This window comes from Phymastichus coffea, unplaced genomic scaffold (assembly GCF_024137745.1).
Source record: "Phymastichus coffea isolate CEN01 unplaced genomic scaffold, Cenicafe_Pcof_1.1 PCOF00046, whole genome shotgun sequence".
In the NCBI taxonomy this organism is placed as follows: Eukaryota; Metazoa; Arthropoda; class Insecta; order Hymenoptera; family Eulophidae; genus Phymastichus; species Phymastichus coffea.
Window position 1 is genome coordinate 1,049,861 of NW_026706857.1, and position 12,471 is coordinate 1,062,331.

At 42.3% G+C, this 12,471-nt stretch overlaps 1 protein-coding gene across 1 annotated transcript in view; it reads right to left on the reverse strand.

Annotated features, from left to right (window-relative positions):
• The window catches only part of LOC131664933 (homeotic protein antennapedia-like), a 281,825-nt gene that overhangs the window by 130,833 nt on the left and 138,521 nt on the right, over positions 1–12,471 (reverse strand). The window lies entirely within an intron of this gene.

The window sequence follows — 12,471 nt, forward strand, 5'->3', positions numbered from 1 at the left end:
GCGCGCGAGCGAGCGAGAGTTATATGGGAACCGCGCCGACAGGAAGGAGACGGACGAGCGAGACAAGGAGTGGGGGCACAGCCGCGCACACACCAATTCACACACAGCCACGTGTTTCTCTCTCTCTCTCTCTCTCTCTCTCTCTCTCTCGCCCCGGGATTTATGCGCAAGGGCGTTGTTAATGGCCGGTCCGCTGGTGGGGATGCATCTCTCGCTCTCCTCCGTCTTTGCCGCCGCCAGCGCCGCCGGCATGGAGTCAATGACGCAACGGACCACGTGACGCTTAACTGGCCAATCGACCGCGAGGACTTTGAATCTCGCGCGCGCCGCAAAGCGTGGGAGTAGCAGGGAGAGTCGACGGTTCAGGGCACGTTAGCCGCGACCGACTGCTTATCATCACATGCACGTGCAGGATTGAGCCATTACCTGGTGCTTGGCGACAGGGGTATAACTATATAGCCTGGCGATACACATCGAGTAATGGTGATTTGTGGCTCGCGGAGTCCCGCTACCTCCGTGTACGTATGTATCGGCAGACAGAGCATACTCGCGCTCTGCATGACTATGCGCGCGATATCACACGCCACGTGCGCGCTATGTATACCTATGTGCGCGCGCGCGTGGATCGAGCGGAGGTCTTCCTCCTTTCCTCGTTTTTTGCACTGATTGCCACTGTGCGCAGGTAGTAAACGAAACGCGACACAAAACCAGTCGATACTCCTTGTGATTATAATCTCGTAAGCTGTGGCGGATCCGCCGCTGATAAGAACGCGCTACTACCAAGGAGACACGAGCGAGTTTCGTCTGTTTACCTTTAAATGCAGAATATGTATTTTTAGTACTCTCGAGAAAGATTTTTTTTATCTTAGAGATACTGTAAATTATATTTATAGTACATTTCAAACACTTAAAATCCACTTGGTTTACAAAGATAAAGTTTCAAAGCACAATAATCGCACTTCGTTTGTTATATCACAGAAATGAACTTATATAACGGCACGTATAAAACGTAATAATTTATTTGTTGGTACGTGCCTATTAATTTTATCATATGATACTCTTTTTTTTTAGTTGACAAGGTTGTAATTGTAATAGAGCAATCTCGTTTTTACAGAGGTTTACTCTGTATCCATACTTACCTTTTGTACAGCAATCTCGGTGGTTTAAAAAATTCTCAGAGGAAGTTCCTACAGTATCATTATGGATGAGTATCATTTATACATTGAAATATTTTATTGAATTGCTTGTTATTGATTAGTAATGCTTGTTATATCAGCCCAAAATCTAAGCTCGGTAAAAATTCCCATTGTCGAGATTGAATTAATGATTAGGTGCCAAGTTTTCCTTTGCCACTGACGTAGAGTTCAGTTACTTCGTGTGTTAGCGTGCATTTGAGCTTACTGCAGACTCTCCCCTCGCTCTCATTTTCCTATTTCTCCAGCCCGATCCCTCTCGGTTTCTCTCTTTCTCTCTTACTCCCGGCCATCCCTCTCCGACTCTCTCTCTCTCTCTCTCTCTCTCTCTCTCTCACTCGGGCCAGTACTTTAAATTGGATTCGCGCGCTCGGAGCTCCCAAGCCCGCCGCGAAATTGTGTTTCACCGCCGGCCAATTCCGCACCTCGGGCGGGATTTAAATCGAGCAGTCGCGTCGGCCGCCGCCACTGCCGCCGCCTCAAATTTAAAGCTGAAAATAGTCGCGCGTACTCGCCCCATGGAGTCTCTCTACAATCACCGGTATAGCGATAGACATTTCATTGCACGAAGGAAACAATTGTTTTTTTTGTTTTGCATCGAAGTCAAGATTCCAAACTTTTACCTGTCTCATTGTCCAATTCCTGGAGGATCACCGTTGCAGGAAAATGCGACGTATCGCGCGAATTTTATCGACAAGCTGGGCGATATATCGAACGATAAATTATCACGCAGAAAGGCTCGACGTGAAATCCTGTTGCGCTCACGTTACTTGCGTTTCCTCTTCCATCCGATGCGCTGCGAGCGTCGCTCGCGCGTTTTTTTTTTTTTTTTTTTTATTTATTTATTTGCGACTGCCCACTGTGAGATGCGCGCGAATTTAAGCACGCGTGGCACGCGCACCGCGCTTTTTTGTTGAAACAATAAAATTAATTCAGCCCGCGGCAGGATGAATTGCCGCATACTGGTGGGCGGTTGAATGGTTTGGGTGAAATAATTAATCGACTGCAGAGAATGCCTTTTTTATTCACACTTGGGATAAAGGGACTTGCGACGTGCTCCCTTTCTTTTTTTTAAGTGGACATGAGCTTCTTCTTGAACTCGGATTGTTCTTAAAATCAAGGTAAAAATACCTTTTGCGTTATTGAATTCTTAGCGTACATTTGTTTTAAATGTGATATTTTTTCAACTGTTCATCGCATTGAGTAAGTAGCCCATTTATCTTGTCTAAATAACTACTTCGAGAATGGGCACTAAAGGAAATAAGAGAAGGAAGCGGCAATCCCGTTTGATTCTCTTTCCCAAACTGAAGAGCTAATAACTCGTGACGCGTAAGCCAAAAAGACAAAAATAGGTGGCAAACAAGCCATAAAAAGCAGGCGTAACAATTCTCGCAGACGCCGCAGTGCATTACACTTAATCAACAGTTAATATATCAGAGCCCTAAGCGGCCGCATGTATACACACACACACAGGCGCATGCATACCCGGTGAAACTCGATGGAGAGAGAGAGAGAGAGAGAGAGAGAGAGAGAGAGAGAGAGAGAGAGAGAGAGAGAGAGAGAGAGAGAGAGAGAGAGAGAGAGAGAGAGAGAGCACATCTGTGTGAGCGATCGTCACAATAAGCTTGTCTGTACGTGTAGGGGGAACGGTAGTATGCAGGGCTGCTAGGTTAGTCGTCGAGATCTCAGGGCGCATTCGCACTCGCAGTTTGACGGAATGTTATTGCGGTCATAATCGCGAACGCCAACAGGTGCTTGCCGCCTCTCGCGCGGCACACGCCTACGCCGGCGTGCTCTGCTTCGAGTCACTCTCACCTATATTACTCGGGCAATAAAGGGCCCCTATCTTTCCGCACGAGCTACTACTGCCACGGAAGCACGGGCGGGGGTCTGCCCTGAAAAACCCCTTTCTTTTACCTTCGCGTGTTATATTAGCATCTTTATTTTGTACATGATTATTGGTGTTCACATCTATCCTGCTTGTCAATCTTACTGCGTACGCAACATCCACTATTACAGCCACATACACGCTGATTAAAAAAATAAAATGCACCTAGCCATATCACTTTCTTCGAAATTCATCGGTCTGTACTGAAAACTCATTCTTCACGTTTTCTTTAATACATTGAGAAATGCGATAAATTTTCTAACGTAATTTTCTCTGAGCAAAATATAATTTTTACGTACGGTCAATGGTCTTGCGTGATTTGAGTCACGTCATTAGCCTAATAAAAATTTGCGAACGCTTTACTATATAATTGGCTTGGAAATTTATTGTTCTATTTGTAATTCTTCCTTCTGCTAGGATTCCGTTGAATTTTCAAGAGTAACTCTTGGAATTTAAAGCGTTTGAAAAATCACCTGCTGCATGAAGGCGAGTGAAGGGAGTTCGTAAGGAATACGAAGTGATCTCTCTTTTACTCGTTGGAAGTAGACCATCGTTTACGTATATAGTATTCACGAGCCGTAGAAATTTCCCGTAGATATAAGCAATTTAACTCTCTTTGATATACGACGAGTTACCGCTAAATTCTGTAATGAACTGTCTTTAATCGGTTAAAAGATATTTTTGCATGCTGATTTGCACGTGATAAACATATACCTTAAATACAACTGGCAGTTTTGTTGCTCAAGTTATCTATAAGCGTGTTTCTAACTACTACTTACTCAATTCTCTCGAGGCAAGAAGTCTTTTCAATAATCTCATGCTCGGACAAGAAAGAAGAAAAGGACTAGTGGGTGCGCGCATAAACTAGAAAGAGAGGAAGAGAGGAAGAGAGGAAGAGAGGAAGAAAGAGCGAGAGATGAGACCAGAAAAGAAGGAAAAGAGCAGGAAAACGAAAGAAAATAGGAGAACGGAGCGAGAGTAATAGTGCGGGCTGCTACAGTGTGGCGGCTGCACGCGCGATCTCGTACATTACGTCGAGCGCGGCCTGCGCGGAAAAAACGAATGCACAGTTCACGGAGACGTTTAATTTCCAAAGATCTTTCCGCCGTTTCCATTCACGCTGCCGCAGAGACGCGAATTCCGTCATTCAGCCGCGACTTACGAGCTGCAACCGAGCAGCGGCCTGAAAATCGCGCCAATCTCTTCTCTCCCGACCACGACTGCTAACAACGACGTACCGAATAAGCAGTCGCTTACCCAAAGTGAATTTCCTAGTCGCACACGGCGCATACCTCTGTTGTTTCTTTTGCGAAAATGTGGATGCTTGTAGTGCCTCCAATCGCATCTCTTTTAATTTCTATGAAGACAACTGAAACGGCTGAACGCTACAGCCTGTATCCCTTTTTCATTTGTCATTTATCGTTAACAAGCTTTAATGTGATTTTTTCCCGAACGAAAGACAATATAATTATTTTATTCTACTGAATGTATAGTGTAATGCACTCAATGATACTCAACAAGCGGCCATTCGTTATGTATAATAGTAGGCACCATCAACGCTGAATACAAAACACAACCTTGTGATTTCATTGTGTTACTGATCATTGATGTTAATTTTCATCAAGCTTGTCGTTATGACTTTATGAGCACTACAGGTTTGTGCAACACTTGTTTCGATACACTGGTCTAACGCAGTATTTACGACTGATTACACGTAAGAGTCTATGTGATTAGGGCGCAGGCTTTATGTCACACTCTATCATATTTATATATCGAATTTTGAAAACTGCATCAATATTTCGCTAGAGCTGTATTTGTAATGTACTTTGCATCTTATACTTTACAGATTTTATACATGCACTTACTGAAAATAATATTAATTTTGAAATTTTTTTGATAATGTAAAAACACTATCAATCATAATTGAAATAAATTGGTTACAAATCACTGATAACCTTAATACGAAAAATATAGATGTTATAATCCTACTGTTTAACCTTCATATATGATCCGAAAGCCACCCAAAAATGAGAAACATTCTCATTAATACTACATAATGAAATCGTAAATTCCCATCATGCTATGAAAAATTAGGTAGCTCGTAAAATCGTTTTTTTCATGGAAATAATATAAAAAGAGGATCAATCTTTTAGAAGATCTTGTCTCTTATAATTTTAACAATTCCGCCTTAGAGCTATCACTTTTTAGGATCGTCACTATGGAGTATAATAATTCAAGGAATCCTGATGCGTAAAACAAAGCAATCCCGCGCGGGTGCACGGCGCTTTCAGCTGTCGTGATCGTAAATCAGACGGTTAATTTTGTAAACAGGAAACGTCTCTGCACCGAAATATCCTAATTGATAACAAAAAAAAGAAATCTCTTCTGGCCGTGCGCTCTTGTACCTGCGGGATTACATCTCCCCCCCCCCCCCCCCCCCTCTCGCATACATACACACTCTTTCGAAAATTTGAATTACCCTGGATTGGAAAACGTGTATCGCGACGAGGTACCGTAATTAATTATTGATATCGTTAATCTATGTACTTTCGGAAACTCTACTTAATTAGTATTTTCAATAATGCACCATTATCCATTACTTATTTTATGATGTATCAATTAAAAAACCAACGAAGTAACTACGAGAAAATAAAATCTCAATGATTTTCACAATAAAGATTCATAATATTTGACAGTGGTATATATACCATCTGATAAGGGCTTCTCTAGTGTCGGAAACTCATAACTCCAATTGGAATGAAGCAGGAAAACCTATTTAATTATCGCGTTCGCCGAGGTAGAAAAGAGGACGCGATTTTCCATCGACATGCTCTCGGGGTTGTAAAAAGAGAAAGAAGAAAAAGAGGAGACTTGCTCGAGAAAAGGGTTGTCTGATTGGAGCATCGCCACCCCTCTTTTTCGAAGCAGCGCAGGAATAGAATGGAAGGAGATTTTTTGCCGGTGAATTATCGTCTCGGGGCCAATATCTCGAACTACCGGCGGCTGAAGCAGATAGAGAAAATAAGGAAGACGACGATGATGCCGCGGGGAGAGCCAAAGTTTCCTTCTCTCCTCTTCTCGCGCGTCGATGGCTATGCGTCACTTCATTCACGAAATGTATATATATACACACACACACATACACACACGAATTGGAGGTTGTTTATGTCGCTTTATACTCTCTTTCGCTGCATCACCGGTGCAATTGCTGAGGGAGGAGGAGGACAGAGAGGGCTGTGAAGTTTTGTGCCATTTACAAAATGAGTCCCCATTATTTTCAGTCGGCAAATTTATCGCTACATACGTTTGCCTCGCGCCGGATTTATGCGCTGAAAACGCAAAGCGCATACATTTCTATACTATAAATTTCTTCTTTGAGAGAAAATCTAATGTATGAACTGCCGAGTTTTCGGATAAACATTGTTTGTTCGTCGTTTCTCATCCGTGTTGCATTTCGAAATTTTCGGTGCAATACCTCATCGGATTGCATCCACCCTAAAATATTGCTAGAATTTTGATGATATTATTGGAGATTTAGGTTCTTCTGAGAGCATTACCAAAAATCATAAAATAAATAGTTATTTAATATGAACATTAGTTTCAAGTGCGTTTTAATCTATTTTATTTTAAAGATAATTTTACACCCGCTTACGGTTAATTCACTCGTAAATTGTAATTAAAAATAAACATGTTCAGATTTTGCATGTTAAATCCTAATTTATTAATAAATTATCTTTCAATATATCTCACCAATTTAGCTTCGATTGATATTCTTATAATAAATAATAAATTTAAAATTGTTTTTGCGAGTATAATATTTTAGACTTCAAGTAGTAGAAGATTATGCATAATCAGACTGTACGATATTAGAGATTTAAGTTTTACTTTATTACGAAAAGTTTCATGTTATACGTCATTTTTATGTAATCTGCTTATAATCAATGATATGTATTCTTTTTCTCACGACTTTAAGCGCGTTATTTATTCTACGAACTTTGACATTTTCTATAATTTATTTTGGTAAATGCTTATTCTAAGAATTCAACAAATAACAACACAACGCCGTCAGATTTCGAGTTTATAAGATTTCTTAAGATATGTATAATCTGCTCCAATCTATGATTTCCTTTGCTCTCACGCTGATCGGCTCAGTCATGGTCAACATGTATGATTTTACGGCCTCTCTACGCGTTTTTCTCCCACCTTTACTTTTAAGGAAAGGGCACTAGCCCAATGCGACTGTTGCGCAGTCAAGATCAGTTAGCTGAGAGCCGTCGACAAGCTTATACGTTCTCAGTTGTACCGCTAATACTACTGTAAATAAACTTGCAGTGCATTTTCAATTCAACAGTCCTTCGAAAATAGAACACATCGCCTAGATTAACTTTTGCGCGAAGAGCACTATCAGTGTGCTATACACAAATATTCGATCTAGTTTGAACTTTCGCCACCACGTGAAACATGGTTGATAAACAATACAGCAATATTAATAAAGGAGTATTACAAAAATTCTAATATATTACTAAACGGAATGGAATCAAAGTTAATATAATAGAACCATTTATTGTTACTTCATTAATATTTTAACTTCTATTTTTTTACTAGTTTAATTGCCAGACACTTAAATTAGTTACAAGTTCGTAGCAAGCTACATAATTGGCAAACTAAAGAAAAATTGTGAAAAGATCTTAATCAAGCGCAATAAATAAATAAATAGTATAATTTTCATTCTGAAAGAGTTGCATCAAAAGAAATAAAAACAAATCATCAAGCGGAAAAAAGTATATCTGTTTATGTCGCACTCCCCCCTTTGAAGAAACAAAAAATAAGAGCCAAGTACGCACAGGAAGCAGTAACATTGAGACAAGGGTGCCAGAGACTACAAGAAGGCGCGACTGCGTGTCTGAGCAGTGTATCGCGTCTCTCTCTCTCTCTCTCTCTCTCTCTCTCTCTCTCACAGATATTGCAATGTCATCCCCGAAGCACATCCGTCTCTCTTTTTGGGCTTTGGTCGAGGGCTGCGGTAATTTCTTGCAGTACTTCGCTTGTATCAAATTACGATAAATATTGGACCGCTGACATGAGCCTTTGGAAAAAGGGGGGCGCCTACTTCCTTTCTTTCTACCCGAGGAGCAAAACTCGATATAACTCATAACGCGTCTGATATTAATGCGGATCCTCTCGAATGCGCGTTCTCTTTCTCTCTCTCTCTCTCAGTTTCTCTTTTACACACACACACACACACACACACACACACACACACACACACACACACACACGCACGCGTCGAATTCGCTTGGTTTTATGCATTTGTTCCGATGGGAATCCACCTTTTTTTTTGCTTCCTCTTTGTTTCTCTCTTGGACTTGTTTGGTTTTTGCCCATACGCGTGGAATTGTTTTATTGCCGGAGGTAATTGATTTATTCCAGAGTTTTTGCGCGCATGTGCGACTCACTCTCTCAAGGAAAAAGGCGTGTACGTTTTAAAATTTGTTGAGTCCGTTCTCGTTTCTCTCTCTCTCTCCGTCGTTTTTTATCCATGATGCACATTGCGATGAAAGCTAATGCGACGTATTTCTTTAAAATACCATTTTAATAATGATCGCGAACGCGGCGGCGAAAATGCACGACCCAATTCGCTGCAGAACTGAGAATAATTCACCTGCGACTGCTGCTGTAGCAACGGTATAAAAAGTCTACGAACACCATTACGAGGTGGTTTTGAGCAGCGTGCCACGCTTTTTTTTTCAGTGCAGAATTGAATGCAGCGACTATTGTTTTTTGCCATCAGTCGGTAGCACTTTTTGTCAGCTCATTCACTCACTCAGTCTCTCGTCATAAATAAACTTTTGACTACTATAAATATTAAAGTCATACGTCAAAAGAACGAGCGACGCACGTGCGTCATATCTTTATCTCACGCATTGAAAACGATAAATAGCACGAAGATTACTTTCATACTACCTCTGAAATTTCTGACGAGGAACTCTCGAGCGATATATTGCTTTCAGCGAACGACCTTTCGCAACTCGCTGCTGCCAGGGATCGCTAAATTTTCGTACACATGCGTGACGTACTCCTCGCGCAAAATTCACAACGAAGTAAATCCAATTAAAAAAAAAAAAAAAACTGTACACGCCCAACCAGTAAAAACAATTAAATTCTTAGGTAACAACCATAAATCAGGCTAAAGTTTACTCTCGCTCTCCCTCTCGCGGTCCGATAAACTTTCGATAAAGTTGGCTACGCGCTGGAAAATTCATGGGGCATCAGTAAGTTGGAAAAAGCTCGTGCGCGAGCTCGTCGCGATTAAACAAAAATTCCGTCGGCGAACTTGCCGCATAAATATTCGTTAGCGTTGGGCGGAGAGAGTAATCGGGCGGCTCTCGCGCCCGCGCGATTCATCAAAGTCCACGCTGCTTTTCGCTCGCTCGCGATCGATATGGCGCACTGCCACCTTCTCTATCATCGAGAGAGACAGAATGTGCGCGCGCGGCGCACGAAGAAGCCAACCGACAAAAGACGCGATATAAGAAAAACGAGGGTGGAGCCTCTCGCACACTCACGAAAATCTCTGGCCAGAAAGCATCGTCGTAGGAGGAGAGATGTAGGACGTGTGGCAGGCTATACGTGCGTGCGTTCGTGTTCACATGTGTGCGAGAGAGTAGGGGCCTTGACAGAGATGAATTCGTTTCATTTCACGCTGGGAAGCTCTCTCTCTCTCTCTCTCTCTCTCTCTCTCTCTCTCTCTCTCTCTCTCTCTCTCTCTCTCTCCCTGCGCAAGCGCGAGCATCCGATGATTTACTGGGCTACAATGTGGTAACCCATGATTTATCGCGCGCGAGCGCGCGAGAGAAAGAGAGAGAGAGAGAGAGAGAACGCGCGGAGCCGTACCTGGTCCATGACTACGTATGCGTCGCCGCATCTCACATTCACGCGCGCCTTTTTCTGTGGGAGGTACCGCGCGAGAGAAGCGGCGAAGCGAGGAGCCATTGCTGCTGTTCCGATGTTCTGCCCGTGATCATATATATATATATATATATATATATATATATATATATATATATATATATATGGGTGTGTGTGTGTGTGTGTACGTATGTATATATGCATATATATTCAAATTTTTCAGTTCTTTGTGCCCAGTCTAGAACGAATTCCAAAATATCCGAGGCGTGCTTATCGGGCATTTTCATTTGAGATGGCTTTCGGCTTTTCATGCTCGGATTCTATGTTACGCCTGAAAGAGAGCCCTTTCTTTTTTCATTGATACCCCGCGCAGATGTATTATGTTATTAAAAAGCCTTTTGTTACAGGTGGGCTGTGTGTGTGTATTTCGATGCTCATAAATTCACGTTGTATTCTAGGTGCATAAGCCTACATCCAGTCCGAAAATATTTATTTTTTCCATACTATGACCTACCTTGCGTGCTGTGTATTTTATTCCTATTGAAAACAAAGGGATTTTTCGAAGGTTATTTATTAGGATTTTTCGTAATATTAATCGCTTGAGATGAACATTGAAGGAAATTTAATTGATTATCGTTCTTATTTTTCTTTTGTCAATTAAATTTTTGCATATCATTTATTAATTAAAAATAACAAATTTTTCGGGACCAGAAGTACGTTAGTTAAAAGTAGAAATTTCGTGGTAGAGTATTATCACATTCCCCCGCAAAGCAATGGAAGTCCAACAACATGAGAAATGTCCGCGAAACACTATACTTGCCTCATAATGTCTATACAGCTCTTTGGTACAAGAAACAAATAACCGCCATCATTGGTAAGTCTAAAAGGCGTGAAGCGACGAGGGCCTCATTGTGTCTTACCACCAGACTCATCTGTGGCTAGCTCGTCAAGGCAACTTCAAACCAAGCTTGCTCGCTGCGAGCAAACTTGAAAGCTCACCCTGCAAGTTTCTCCAAAGTTTCAGCGAGGCCACGAAAATTCATTGGGGAGATCTTCTCGCGAGCGCTTGATCCGAATGCTTAAACCGCGCTCTCTCTCTCTCTCTCGCGCGCGCGCGCGCGAGCGCACGCGGCAAGATTTATCATTGCCAAAACTTCGGACTACTCTTGCGCCATTGTTAATTCCTGGTGTCGGCCACAAACGGCCGCGCCTCATTTTCGACAGCAGCCACACACCAACGCCACCACCGACGGCCCGGATGCAATTTTCGCACCTCGTATATTCTCCCTCTGCCACGCCGCTGCGTTAAGAATGCTACGTGTTGGTTAATTCTTCTTTTTTTTCCACGCCGGCTGAGTGATTGATGCTGTTTCAAGAATTTTTTCCATTATTTACGAGCGACCATTTGCCATTGGCCTAAAAACTTTGCACCGTTGCTTTACTGCTTGTGCAAGAACTTTTTCGAATTTGTCTCTAACTTTAGTTGCAGACTTATCTATACGAGAAACCAAAAAAGAGGAAAATTATTTTTTCTCAAGTGTAGAAAAAAACGATGAGTTTTTGTGAGTTTTGACCGAGCAGGTTTAGCCACAAAGTGTTATTATTTACGAGGTCGTAAAAGCGGCTTTCTCCCATCATTTGTCGCGTTTGGCGGTCGGCAAACGACAGACACGCTGTAAAACATTGCCGACAAATGAGAATATAGAGGAGTGAGGGAATAAAAAAGATATGTAAGCATTTTACACGTAGGGAAAGGGTATGTGCGCGAGGGTCGCACGCAACTGATGGGTTACTGAACCACCCTCCACTGTGTACCTAACTTCTCCCTCTCCCTCTTATTATTTTTAACGACAACCTTCATCCGAGTAAACAGCGCTTAAGTTCATTTACCTAAAAATAACTTGCATTTTGTAATGGCAAATTAATGAAAATCTACGCAACGCTGCTCGCGATTGCACTTCTCAATTCTAAATGAAGCCTCAAATTTGCTGAACGTTAGGCATTAAATTCGATTTGCATGAACCCTCGTCGGCTTAGCCGCAGCAGCCAGCTCTCTCCTCGCAAATGTCAGACGCGTGCGGCAGCAGCTCGACCGCCAGGCAATCCTCGCAACTCTAATTCAAAGTAAATAATATACACGGCGCTTTATTTACAACGACAATACTGTATTAAAAATCGCTGAAAGTTTAATGGGCCGGCCAAGAGTTATGTACCGCGTAAAGCCACTGCTCTCTCGCGAGCGTATTCTTCTCGGCTTGCGCGACGACGTTAAATAAAACATTCGTCTCGGCATTTGTCTCCGGACGCGCGGAATATTAAGAGCTGCGCATACACGCATACCGCAAGCGTATATATCCCTCGAGGTAAGCGCTCGGACACTTAGACGCGTACGTAGCATCCCTATTCCGTCCTCGCATCAGGCTTTTCAATAAACATTAACATCAGCGCACGTACGCATAAATTATCCGCGCGCTCGGCCAA